Consider the following 13084-nt stretch of genomic DNA (forward strand, 5'->3'; position numbering starts at 1 on the left):
ATGTCTGCCATTTCATGCATTGACCATTTCCGCTTCCCCCCTTTGTCTGTGTTGACCTTTACATTGGGTTGATGTACACTCTGTGAACTGTGGTCCATGCCCTACTTTTTATAAGGTTCCCAGTTGGAAATGGAATAAAAAAACAGAATTATTGTCTCAGACAGATGTGTCTTAATTGCATTTAATTAACTAACATTTATTCAGTCCTTTTCACATCTATATTGTATTATATATCAGTGTGCCGAGGGGATCTGAAACTCTTTGTGTGGCTTTGTTTGTTGCAAACAAAGCCACAGTTATTTTTCTGTGTAAATGGTATTTCTGTATTGTAAGGCAAGCAGATGTTCTTATGACCTGAACTTATTTGCATTACAGATGCGTCCTCATACACCTACCGTCTGTACGCCATATGGCGCGAGACTCCCGGTGCGGCTGAGATTCTCCTAGAGGAGTAGTGTTTCCACAGTATTCTAATTTTCTATCTTATTCCCATTGCAGATGCAGTGAGACAGCACTCACGGTGTACTAGAGACACAGGACTGTGATCGCAGGACAAATTCATACCTCCCAACATTTAGTAGAGGATTATCGGTTCACAGAGGCCAGGCCCCTGTTTTCCAACGCTGCGGGGGCATGACCATCACTACAGGCAGGGCCGGCGCCACCTCTAGGCAAATCTAGGCATTTGCCTAGGGCGCCGGCCACTGGAGGGCGTTATTTCGCCCCCCCCCCCCCCCCCCCTTGCCGCCCGGGTACCTGTCCTGCGGCGTATATGTGCGTAAAAGCTGGCTGTGGCGGCAGCGGGGGGGGGGGGGTCCCTGCAGTCAATAAGAAATAACTAGCGCTATCCGCCGGGCTATGCGGAAGCGCTTCTGTTTTGGAAACACTGGCCGCACGATGATTGGCTGAGAGTCAGCCAATCAGCGTGCGCCGTGCGGCCAGTGTTTCCAAAACAGAAGCGCATCTGCATAGCCCGGCGGATAGCGCTCGTTATTTCTTATTGACTGCAGGGACCCCCCGCTGCCGCTGCCAGCTTTACAGCGCCGCAGGACAGGTACCCAGGCGGCAGACACCGGGGCGCCCCCACCCCGACTTGCCTGGGGCGCTCTGGTGCCTTGCACCGGCCCTGACTACAGGGGCATGGCTGACGCTTTGGGAGCTGCTGGCCATGTCCCCAGCCCCTTTGAATCTATGCTGCGCACATGCACTGTGTCTATTCCCAGCCGCTCAGAGCAGCGGTAGGCAGGGAGGACCTCCAACTGCCCCCCCCCCACTGCCGGACCTGCCGGCCGCAGGCAGGATGCGAGATGGTCAAAAAAAGGGACCGTCCTGTGAAATGCGGGACAGTTGGGAGGTATGCACATTTGTTCTCAAAATGGGCAAAACTGTGTGCTCGGTGTATGTAATGGGGGGGGGCTCGCGGTGTATGATGTAATGCGGGGGGGGCTCACGTGTATGTAATGCGGGGGGGGGTGTATGTATTGAATGCTCTCCCCTCACCTGCTGCTGCTTTCTGACCGTGGCTCCAGATGCCGAGCAGAGGGGGGTGGACCTTTTCCAGCCAGGCGGAGGGAGAACAAGAGCTGGGAGCCCGCTGCCACCATACTCGAAGGCCCATGGGAGGTGCTGCGCACTGTCGCGCATGCGCAGCAGCCCTCCCTCTGCCATTATGGATTTGGGCAGCAAGCCCAGGGACAAGCACGGCGGGCCCATTTTTAATGAGTTTTCACCGGCCCACCGGGAAGTGGCCCGGTTTCCTGGCGGGCCAATCCGCCCCTGTATTTGCCCCACCTGCAGCGCACATGGTTTTGCCCATTCTGAGAACAAATTTGTCCTGCGATCAGATCTGAATTAGGCCCTATGACTTTAGTTTCACAGAAGTACAAAATCGCAGCGGAACCAAACAGAACTTGGCATGAATAAAATCATCTGCTGCTGCATCATAGCAGTTCCTATACAGATTCATAAGTGTTGCACATCTAACTGATCAGTGCAAGCCAGCAATGTAGTTGTGTCACACAAACTTGTTTTATTTCTGAGAAAAGACACACAGATAAAACAGAAAGGACACTCAGCATGGCTGAGCCTACAGGACCTGGGATTACAACGAAGGGCTACCTTTTGCATTCCATGAAATTGGCCACTCTGGTTCATAACTGGGCAACAACAATGCTAGCAGGCACAAGCCCCCACATTAGCCTCAAGGATTCTTGCATTAGCACAATGTAGTAAATCAGGCTTCCTGCAACTACAACCAATCTGCATGCGGCCCAACAAATGATGCACCCATGGGCCCCTGTTCAATAGCCTGCGTGTTGCAGGTACAGGCAGGATTTCTGCTATACTCTCCACCTCTCATGGATGGGTTGGGATGCTCCTGAAAAGCAGGTGGTGCTCCTGGGCAGCCGGAAAGTCAGTAGGCATGATTCCAGCTAGTCAGTGGATTTATGGCAGCAATTATTTAAAAGGTGAAACCAACCATATATACAGTATAGGCTAAGTAATTGTTCACATGACTACATGTCGCAGACTATTAAATAAGGACCCATGGGTGCATTTGCTCCTGCACTTAACCACCTCCCTCTTCCCTTGACTACCTGCACATAATAACACGGCATTATCAGGCTTGAAAATGCCTTCGGTGTACTTCAAATATTAAAGTACACATATATTACAAATATACCCCCGCCGCAGTATACCCACTCTGTAGAGATCTGCTGTTCCTACTCACTGACCAGCAGACAAAACAAGTGACACATTGAAACCACTTGCTAGAACAGACAAGAACATTTTCTGATCTTTTTTATTGACACTACTGATAATAATTATAATAATTGGTACTTGTTTCCTAGCACGGCGCCACCAATTTGAATTGTATGACATCGGGACGGAAAAATCGGTCGCATCGCAATGTTAAATGGTCCCTCATACCCGATTTTACATTGGATCCAATGTTAAATGCCCCCCAGACGATGAACGTCCATCCAAAGTGGGGCGAGCGCAGCAAGCCTGCGAGGGGCGGTAGTACGCGTCCTACGACCTTTTCATACCCCCACTATCCATGTCGGCATGGAGTTGATTTTATATAGTGTGGCAAGCACAGCGAGCCACCGAGCCCGAAGCGTGGCGAGCGGACACGCATTACTTCACACATATTACGCATCCCCTCGCGGGGCTCGCTGCGCTTGCCACGCTTCGGGCTCGGTGGCTCGCTGCACTCGCCACACTATATAATATAAACTCCACGCCGACGTGGATAGTGGGGGTATGAAAAGGTCTGAGGACGCCTACCAGCGCCCATCGCGGGCTCGCTGCGATCGCCACATTTCGAGTTGACGTTGATAGTGGCATTGCGTTAACAATGGGGGGGGGGGCATTTGACATAATAATTAACCATCAGGGTGGGTATACAATTAAAAATCGGGTCTGGGGGGCATTTAACATTGGATCCAATGTAAAATCGGGTCTGAGGTACAATTTAACATTGGGTCCAATGGCAAAATCGGGTCGGTCGGGTCGCATCGCATGCCATTATAATGGCATGCGATGCGACCGAATTTTTAATTGTACAGGAACCTCTAAAAAGCCAGAAAATCAGGTTGGTTGGGTCTGATCGGGTACCATCGCATACCTTAAGTTATGGTATGCGATGGGACCCGACGGGCGCCGTGCTAGGAAACAAGTACCTAATAATTAATTAATGATCTTATTAATAATAATAATAATAATAATGAATACCCCCCTCCTTCAGATCATGTTTATATGGGCAGCTGACATTTCTCCATGCATAGACTTTTTAGGAAACAGGAGGATCGTAAAACGATTACGTTCAGGCTGTCACATTACACAGTACAGGGAGCACCATTACTATTGCTGTAGAGGAAACCAGGATCCAATTACAAGTGTTCCATATAAACATCTAACTGCTATTATGGTCTTGTGGCAACTGTGAAAATGTTCAAATAATGCAATAAAATAGACTGTTATGTTGTAGCAATCGGCTATAATATTATGCAGTTTTCCATTAAGTAGATAAATAAGTGTAATCACAGAGGGTATAAAGGACATCATGTTGGTTGTTGCAGCGTATTTCTGTCATTTTATTATTGTCTTACATTGTTATTAATATCCAGAGCTGTAAGCTTTACTTAGTGCTCTGGAGACCGCGATTCAGTGCTACTGAGCGTGTGCAGATGCCTGGGGCTCACGTTGTACTTCCAGTTCCACTATTTAAATAAGAAAAAAAAAATCAATGCAAAATATGTATTATTTTAATGAGATAAATAGTTTACTGCAATATCCATTTAAAAGGTAACGATGCATCATTTCGTTATAAGTGGCAGCTCACAGGGAACATGTAACACTTTGCCAGCACTGGGCATATTTTCTCCCAAAAATTTAATCTGCTCACAAAATGCTTAATTGATACCTCTTTTACACCGCCACAAAAACCTGGGGTTTTCCCTCATGGTGTAAAAGGGGGCAACCCGTGTCCATTTACATGGGACTTTTACCCAGGTCCTCACCAGGGTGGAACACAGACAGGACCTGTGTAGTGGGCAGTGTAAACGGGTATGCCGGGTCATTCGACGTGGCTCCCGTTTATAGCAATGGGGATGCCCAACATCTGGACCACAGCATCCTGCGGTCACTGTGGAGGTTGGACGGGGGGGCGCACACAGCCTCCGCTGCTGTCTGCTGTACAGTGCAGACAGCAGCGGAGGCAGGGAGGAGGTGAATGGTTGCCTGTGTGTGTCATCCATTCACCTCGCAGATGGGTTCTCATGGTGCACGGAGGCTTGAGGCAGCCCAGCAGCTTACCTTGGTGCTGGGATTGACCCCAGCACGACGATCAGTGGTCCGGCGCGGTAATTGGTGGTAATCGGCGGTACCGGTGCTTGGAGATGATGTCATCTCCAAGAACCGCCCCCGTTTACACTGCGGGTCGGCACTACAGTGTAAACGGTGCAAATTCCGGATCAGACATGACTTGGAACCATGTTCCAAATACCGAACCGGATCTGGGATTTTGATTAAAAGGGGTATAAGTGTCAGTGAAAACACTGTAATGAAGCATTTTGTATGCAGATACAGGTGATGTCACACACAGATTATACACATTATGCCAGTGACATAGAAATACCACTGCAGACCAAGTGGGGACTTGGGGGCACATTTTTCATGCAGATTCCATGCAGTATGGCATCCACATTAAATCTGCTGAAAATAGCCCACCAAAAATGGCTGTCACCTAGGAGGAGACATACTACTTGACCTCTACCATCTGTCAGCGAAGTGCAGTGCGTACATCATTACCCAGAAGCATTAAACCCATGACTATGAGCGTGGAGCCCTATTAACACACATCAAAACAACTTGGCAACGAGCAGGAAACATGAAAACCTTGGTAATGAGCATTGAACCCCTGGCAACAAGCAGATAAAAATTATAATTAATGTACGGCATGCCAGAATTTTTTTGGTGGGGGCTCACAATTTCTAATTTCACCACTACATTCTTAATATCATTTTAATCAGCGTAGTCTGCTTGTGCATCTTCTAATATATCATTTTATATATATATATATATATATATATATATATATATATATATATATATATATATAATTTAGTAGAATTGTGTTACAGCAACTATGCTTATGTTACCTAGATTAAACTGCAACTTTCTAAAAATAAGAATGGGCCTTAATAATATCAATGTCAAATGTTGCAAATATCAGTTATATTTCTGCATCAAGTAAAAATAATGAAAAAGCAGAGTTATACCCTGATTCAAGTAAGGGGTACCCATTCTTCATGCTGCTGTGACACATATTTAAACAATGGATCTCCCCTGTTACAAAGGGCCTTATTCTAGTTCACTCTTTCTGACAAAATCCTTATTAGATGGACAAAACCATGTGCACTGCGGGTGGGGCAGATATAACATGTGCAGAGAGAATTAGATTTGGGTGGGGTTTTACTTCAAAGTGAGATCTATATTGCAGTGGAAAAATAAAGCAGTCAGTATTTACCCTGCACAGAAACAAAATAACTCACCCAAATCTAAATCTCTCTGCACATTTTACATCTGCCCCCCTGCAGTGCACATGGTTTTGTCCATTTAAGATGGATTTTGTCAGGAAGAGTGAACTAGAATAAAGCCCAAAGATACCGTCTGCAGAACATTTACAGAGCATCACTGGAAAATGTTCAAAGTTAAACCCCATACACATTAGCTAGCTATATCGATGATGCCGCTGGTCAAACCATATAGTGCGTGCACCCCAAACAATATTAGTTGGTGGTGGAGTAGTAGAGGAGGAGCAGCTCAGCCCACATAATAGCAGCGTGAATGATGATAAACCCTACAGATGCAGCCCAAAACAAACTAGAGGTTTCACCGAAACCAACCTTGCCATTGCCTCCTCTCCCACCCCCACTGAGCCATCCTGGTTGCTCTCCCCCAAAGAGAGCATCTAGGAAGTCAGCAACACTGCTTAGTGGAATACCACTTTGCTCCAAGATACTGAAGAAGTGATTAATAATCATTCTTTAGGTAGGCAGCAACAAAGTGCACCCAAAGTAAGAGAAACTGACGTAGTTCCATGAGAATCGGATGTTAAATCAGCCATCAGAGATGAGGTCATTTATTTTCCTCACGATACTGCTTCTGAGAGAAGTTGATGGTTTGCACAACAATAATAAACCCACTCTGCTGTCGCTCACTAAGATGTGTTTATACTCCTATTTTCCATGCGGTGATAATGTGTTTGTGGCTTGTTCACAGCATTTATTGGTGCAGTACACCATTATATAGCAGCGCTGATTAACCTTTATATGCTATAATCCAATTACTGTGCGTCATACCTATCTATTATTTACATCAAGAACCCTAGATTCCTTGCAAGGGGTTATTTTGATTCTCTTTAAACATTTTATTAGGCACCTGGTAAAGACTTTGAGACCACTGAGAGTGTTATAGGTTAAACAATCAGTTAACAAGGCAACAGTGAAACTGTTTATGTCAGGCCTGCGCCAGATAGCGTAACGGAACTTGTTAAATTTAAAAATTAATCTGCTCAAGGGAAAAACAAATCAAATAAACAAAGTACAATGTGAGAACTGGTGTCCATCATCCTGCATATGCAGTAATTACATGTGTCTGGCACATGATTATTAATCCTAGAAACGATCTTAACACATGGCGGGACTGCAGAGATTATAACAGATTAATGAATGAATATGGAAGGGAAACTGATTCCCGGCCTGTTACGGCATCTTCGGTACATGCTCTCGGAGGAGGGAGGAAGCACACAGAGGCCGTTACTCGGCAGATTGGGGAGGCAGAGGCTTCTATACTGCACATTCTGTAATCTGAACAGCAAAGTATGGTAAAGTCATCAAAACAGCCCAGCAGATCATGTCAGTGGGAAATAAACAGTGAGATGTAGTACAGTTACATGTGACTGGAATCAGTAAAAACCTGGTAAAATGGTTGTGCTGTGCTCATGGGAATAATGGCTCATGTTGCAATGGGTCTGTATCTTGGTGAGAACTAGTATTGTCTTCTTCTTCACATAGCTGAAATCATTATTAGCACTCGCTGGCACAAGCCCTAAGCTTAATGCCAGTGATCTGTCACATTATATGAGGGAGGTTCACTAAATAAGGTAGCAAGACCTCATGTTGCATACATCTATTCAACTCGTACATCTATCTATCTATCTATCTATCTATCTATCTATATATATATATATATATAGCGTAGAAATCAGGCGGCACTCTCGGATTTAGGAAAAACGTGATAAAATACTATTTATTCTCCAACATTTTTCGGGCATGTGTGGCCCGTCCTCAGGGATCAACAATAGTGACAGCGTGATACACTTAAATACTCAAACATAAGAAAAACCCTCCCCCATGTGCAGTGCGGCTGCCCGACCCTCTTGCCTGCGTCCTCCATTAGTCATCCCCGCTCCCGCTTCCCTGCAGCATGTCTCACCCTGTCAGAGGCCATTAGGGAGGCTGTTGCTCTGCCCAGCTTCCAGTCTCTCCCCATGACGTCATCAGGTGTCTCCCCGCGCTGCGGTTCAGCTAAGGAGCCAGGCCTCGTTTTGGATTCTGCAGGGAGGGCGGTTGCCATAGCACCTGGGGAATCAAAATACATAAATGTGAATAAACTTACACAAAATAGCAACGTGTTTTAAGAGGCTGTTACCAACCAATTGAGAGGCGCTTGTGTCGTCAATTGAGTGAAAAATTACTAAAAAACGACACTAAACATTAAGGGTTAAAAGATTTCAGCGTGACATGTATACATAGAGGTGTCCTCAGGCAAATTAGACCAAGTGCACAAAGAAATATGTTTTTTTTAAATATCATAAAGGCACAGGTCCTAATGTGCTTTACTTTGCTTTTATTATTGGTGGTCTTTGCCAACTGGTCACCTTAATGTATCATGTCTGGGTTAATAGAGCAACAGTATATCATATATTGCAGCCTTACAGTGTCTTTATGGTGGGTTGCATAATTTTCCTCAATCCCAAAGAACTCTAAAAATCACAAAAAATGATACAATCCATGTTGCTCATTTAGACCCCGGGGCGAGAGCGTGTCCAACTGGTGGATCCACCTCGCCTCCAATTGTAGGAGCATTCTCTTCCTGTTGCCCCCTCTAGGAGGTTTTTGTACCTGATCAATGATCTTTGACTTTATGCTGGCTATGCTGTGCTTTTTTTCTGCGCAATGCAGTGTAACCGGCTGCTCACTCTGGCCAGAGACCAAAGCTTGTCTAATGGCCAGGCGGTGGTTCGCCATTCTTTCTTTAGATTGGAAGGCACCGGGTCAACATACATTGGACCATATATTGGGAGTGCCGGCCGACACACAGCATATATATATATATATATATATATATATATATATATATATATATATATGGCTAACTACTCCATATTGTAACACGTAACACCTGGGGCCACTCAACAGACCAAATTACTCCTTTGTCTGATAAATTATGTCATAACAGAAAGTGGAACCAATGTTTGCAGGGACACTGATTTGTTTCAAACTAACTGTCACAGCTCAAATTAAAATTCAATTTCAAAAGCTGTAACTTTTTTTGACAGGCTTTGAACAAGTATAAATATAATCAAAAGTATAACCTTGGTACAGACTATTTATTTTACATAGTCCCCATACTCTTCCAAGCATTTGTTCCAATGGTACACCAAGGATCTATCCCAGCATAGAAGACATCAGTGTCAAGTGCCTGAACCCAGGACAAAGTGGTTTGCTGAATTTCGCTGTTGGTTGCGAATTGCTTTCCACCAAGGTGCTTCTTCAATGGCCCTAAGAGATGGGACTCGCTCTGTACCAGGTCAGGGCTGTAGGAAAGATGGTCCAGTACCTCCCAATGGTAACGCTTTGACAACTTACCCGTGCGGTTAATTGAGTGTGGCCTGGCATTATTGTGCAGCAATATGATGCCAGTTTGCAGCAACCCAGGTCATTTTCGACTAATTGCCCTCCGCAACCAGCTTAGTGTGTCACAATAGCTGTCCCAAAATGCGATCATCATGACCTTCTTTGCTGATGTTTTGCATTTCTTTGAAGGAGGTGCTGTTTCCATGTAATGGTTGCTTGCTTCATCTCCAGTGTAACATGAATCAATCTATCCATGATTAAGTGCCTATGCATGAAATGCATTGACCTGAAGGAGAACAGGGACCGGATGTTTGGTTAGCTGCAACCAGAAGTCGCACCGGATCCAGCCATAGCCCCTTGCAGGAGCCCAGGGGAATGGAATACAGCCCATCCCAGCAAGCAGTATAGGGTGAGATAGTGGCAGTACGGATGGTGTAATGGTTAGTATTGCTGTCTTACAGCACTGAGGTCATGGGTTCAATACCCACCATGGCTCTAACTGTGCGGAGTTTGTATATTCTCCCCACACTTGCGTTGGTTTCCTCCGGGTACTCCGGTTTCCTCCCACAATCCAAGAATATACTGGTAGGTTATTTGGCTCCTAACAAAATTAACTAGAATGAATGAATGAATGTGTAAGCTCCACTGGGGCAGGGACTGATGTGAATGTTCAAATAGTCTCTGTAAAGCGCTGCGGAATATGTGTGCGCTACAGTATATAAGAAACTTAATAAATAAATAAATAGTACTCACCTGCAACCTTATCACTCCACGGCATACTGACTGTCCACCCAGAACCCACCTATCTCACAAATGAGCTTAAACATTATTTTGACTTATTTATGTGCAATATGCTTGACCCCTGTGCACCTGCTGCTGAGATTGACAAAAATACAAATTTGAAAATAATAAACAGACAATGCCCACTACAATGCCCACTAGTGCACAGGTTCTCAAAGTCGGTCCTCAGGACCCCACACAGTGCATGTTTGCAGGTCTCCTCACAGAATCAAGTGAAATAATTAGCTCCACCTGTGGATCTTTTAAAATGTGTCAGTCAATAATGAGTGCACCTGTCAGGTGACATGGAAAACGTAAACTGTGTGTGGTCCTGAGGACTGAGTTTGAGAACCCCTGCACTGGTGCATCAGATGCCGTACTTTTAATTTCAATTAGTCAGCGCAAATCAGCAACTTAGTGGATCAACATCTGGGCTGAACGCTACAGTGGTCATACGCCATATTTTTTTTTTTTTATAATCTTTTTTATTAAGAGTTTTCAAAATTGCAAACAAACAAAACAATTATCATCGAGTGTATAGTTACAGGCATAGAGCACACATAATTCAAATTTGGTAATTTTGTATCACAAACCATTATGCTTTTATATATCAAATACCTAATATGGCTCAGATATATCTTCAAAGAAACTAGGAATAAGCTGGAGAGCAATCAGATTAGGTAATAGTGTATTCAATAACTAATCTACTATTCCTTTCAAGTCGTATCTACAAGTGGTAATATTCTACTAACCTCTTGCCTCCTTTTTAAAACATTTTTCTAGAGTATTTAGAGTTGTTTGGAGTTATCCTCGTTGGTGAGCCCAAGTGAAGAAGGCGGTTTGCACTTTACTTCTATGCCTCGTGTAAATTAAACAATAAACAAGACAAGAACCAAGACAAGGACAAGGACCAAGACAAACACTAGACGATGGACTGGACACATAAGGGAAATTATACTAGAATTTTTCAATTTCTGGAACTGTTTCTCTCAAAACGGGGAGGATGGGAAGGGGGGGGGTGGTGATGGAGAAATGGAGAGGGGAGGGGGGGAGGGGGGTGATAATGGGAAACGTTTCTTTGAAATATACATATACTTGAAATATACACCAATAAAGCCTTCTATCGAGATTCTTGTGTCTATTGTTCTAAATTAACCTGTTCAAAGTTTTCAGTTTACTCTTGATCTGTACCCATGCTTTCACCTTTTAACAATTCTTAGGATTAAATAGTTAAATCGTAAGTGGGTTAAGTACTCAGCTTTTATACCATATTATCTATCTGTGTTTCTGAAATCGGTGTTTGCCTATAAAAATAAGAGACATTGAAAGACATATATAAGAAACATTGTAAGACTTAATTAAGATAGTCAACGCACTGTACAATTAAGCATTTTCGAATATCGATGCAATTTGCACCTTTACATTATCCTCTAATATAGCAATAAATGGTGACCATTTTTTGAAAAAAATTTCAGCACCTCTTTGAAGATCTAACTTCGCGTATTTCCTGTCAAAGTATAGAATTTGCAAGAGTTTCTGTTGGAGTAAGGACAATTGAGGAGACGTTTTCTTAGTCCAATGTACCAATATACATTTCTTTGCCACTGCAAGTATAACAATAAGTAGTGATGACTCATTTCTATCTATTTTGTCCATTGGCCAGCATTTAAAAGATAGTCCCATCAGGGCTAAAGGGTTCATTGTAAATCTGACTTTGAATATGTTGAAAATAAAGTCCAGAACCTTCCACCAAAATCTTCTGATTTTGAAGCATGTCCACATACAGTGAGCAAAGTCTGCAACCGCGTATCCACATTTCGTACAATTCCCCTGCTCTTCATGCACCATGTATTTACGCCTGTCAGGCGTTATATATGCCCTATGTAGAGTACGAATGAAAACCTCTTGAAGATACGCAGAGTTGAGAACCTTCAAAGATCGGGATTGTAAGGTTATAAGGTCATCTAGTTGTGATATATGAGGAATATCAAAGGACCATTTGTTTAACAGTATTCGCCATTGCTCAGTGTTTTCAGTAAGTTTCTCTACAAGAATTTTATACAAATATTTTATCTTATATGTCTTGTTTACCAAGTATTTTAATAGTTGGTCTATAGAGGCGATCTAGGATAGTATTGGTGAGGAATTTTCAGTCAAGCGTTGTGATTTCATACTGTTAAGAAAATGTCTCAGCTGGTAGTAAGCGAATAAGTGTGTCTGCGGTAAATTATATGTTTGGGCGAGTTGCGAAAATGTATATAGTTATACGCGATACTTAAATCAAACCTTAAACATGATCTCTCATGGGAACATAAGGAAACAGATTAGATTGAAAACATTATTTAAAACTGTTGCGACTAGTATGCCATGTGACTGAATTACGCTGCCGTTTGTATACAGATACCCATCTAATAGACGGCAGACTCATCTGGTAATATTTTGGCTTACGGAAATTTCTTCCTCCCACTGGAAAAATGTTGTTTGAGGGAAAACGTCTCAAGCTAAGTAAACATCGCAGAATGTGTGCGTTGTGGTGGCAGTGAAATTTCCACTGGAAGTCCTCCAGGCCACTTTGGCTGGTTTATGTGGAAGGAACAGAGGAAAAAAAATAAAAAAAATTGCTTTAATATTTAGCAAATGAATAACCTGACAGAAGAAAAAAAAAAGCATAGGAAATTTGTTTGACATTTTCATTAATCCTCCAGTTATGACATATGTTATTGGGGTGACACAAAAACAGTCAATACATTATTTGTATCTTGCACATGAAAATGCTATCATGTTGATACATCTTTTCTCTAACACATAGTAGGACTGAACATTATGTAAAACAGGATGGGACAAAGTATCTGATATGAGGTGAAATTTGTGCTAAG

At 43.4% G+C, this 13084-nt stretch overlaps 1 long non-coding RNA gene across 1 annotated transcript; it reads right to left on the minus strand.

Annotated features, from left to right (window-relative positions):
- Positions 1-4116: 4116 nt before the first annotated feature.
- On the minus strand, positions 4117-12746 carry LOC146072570 (uncharacterized). The gene is made up of 4 exons (XR_014473190.1): positions 12657-12746; positions 11476-11512; positions 8005-8150; positions 4117-4226 (listed from the first exon to the last, which is right to left on the minus strand). It is a non-coding gene; the product is annotated as an uncharacterized LOC146072570 (long non-coding RNA).
- Positions 12747-13084: the final 338 nt, after the last annotated feature.

The sequence above is a fragment of the Crinia signifera genome, chromosome 4, assembly GCF_055691185.1.
Source record: "Crinia signifera chromosome 4, ASM5569118v1, whole genome shotgun sequence".
Taxonomy (NCBI): domain Eukaryota; kingdom Metazoa; phylum Chordata; class Amphibia; order Anura; family Myobatrachidae; genus Crinia; species Crinia signifera.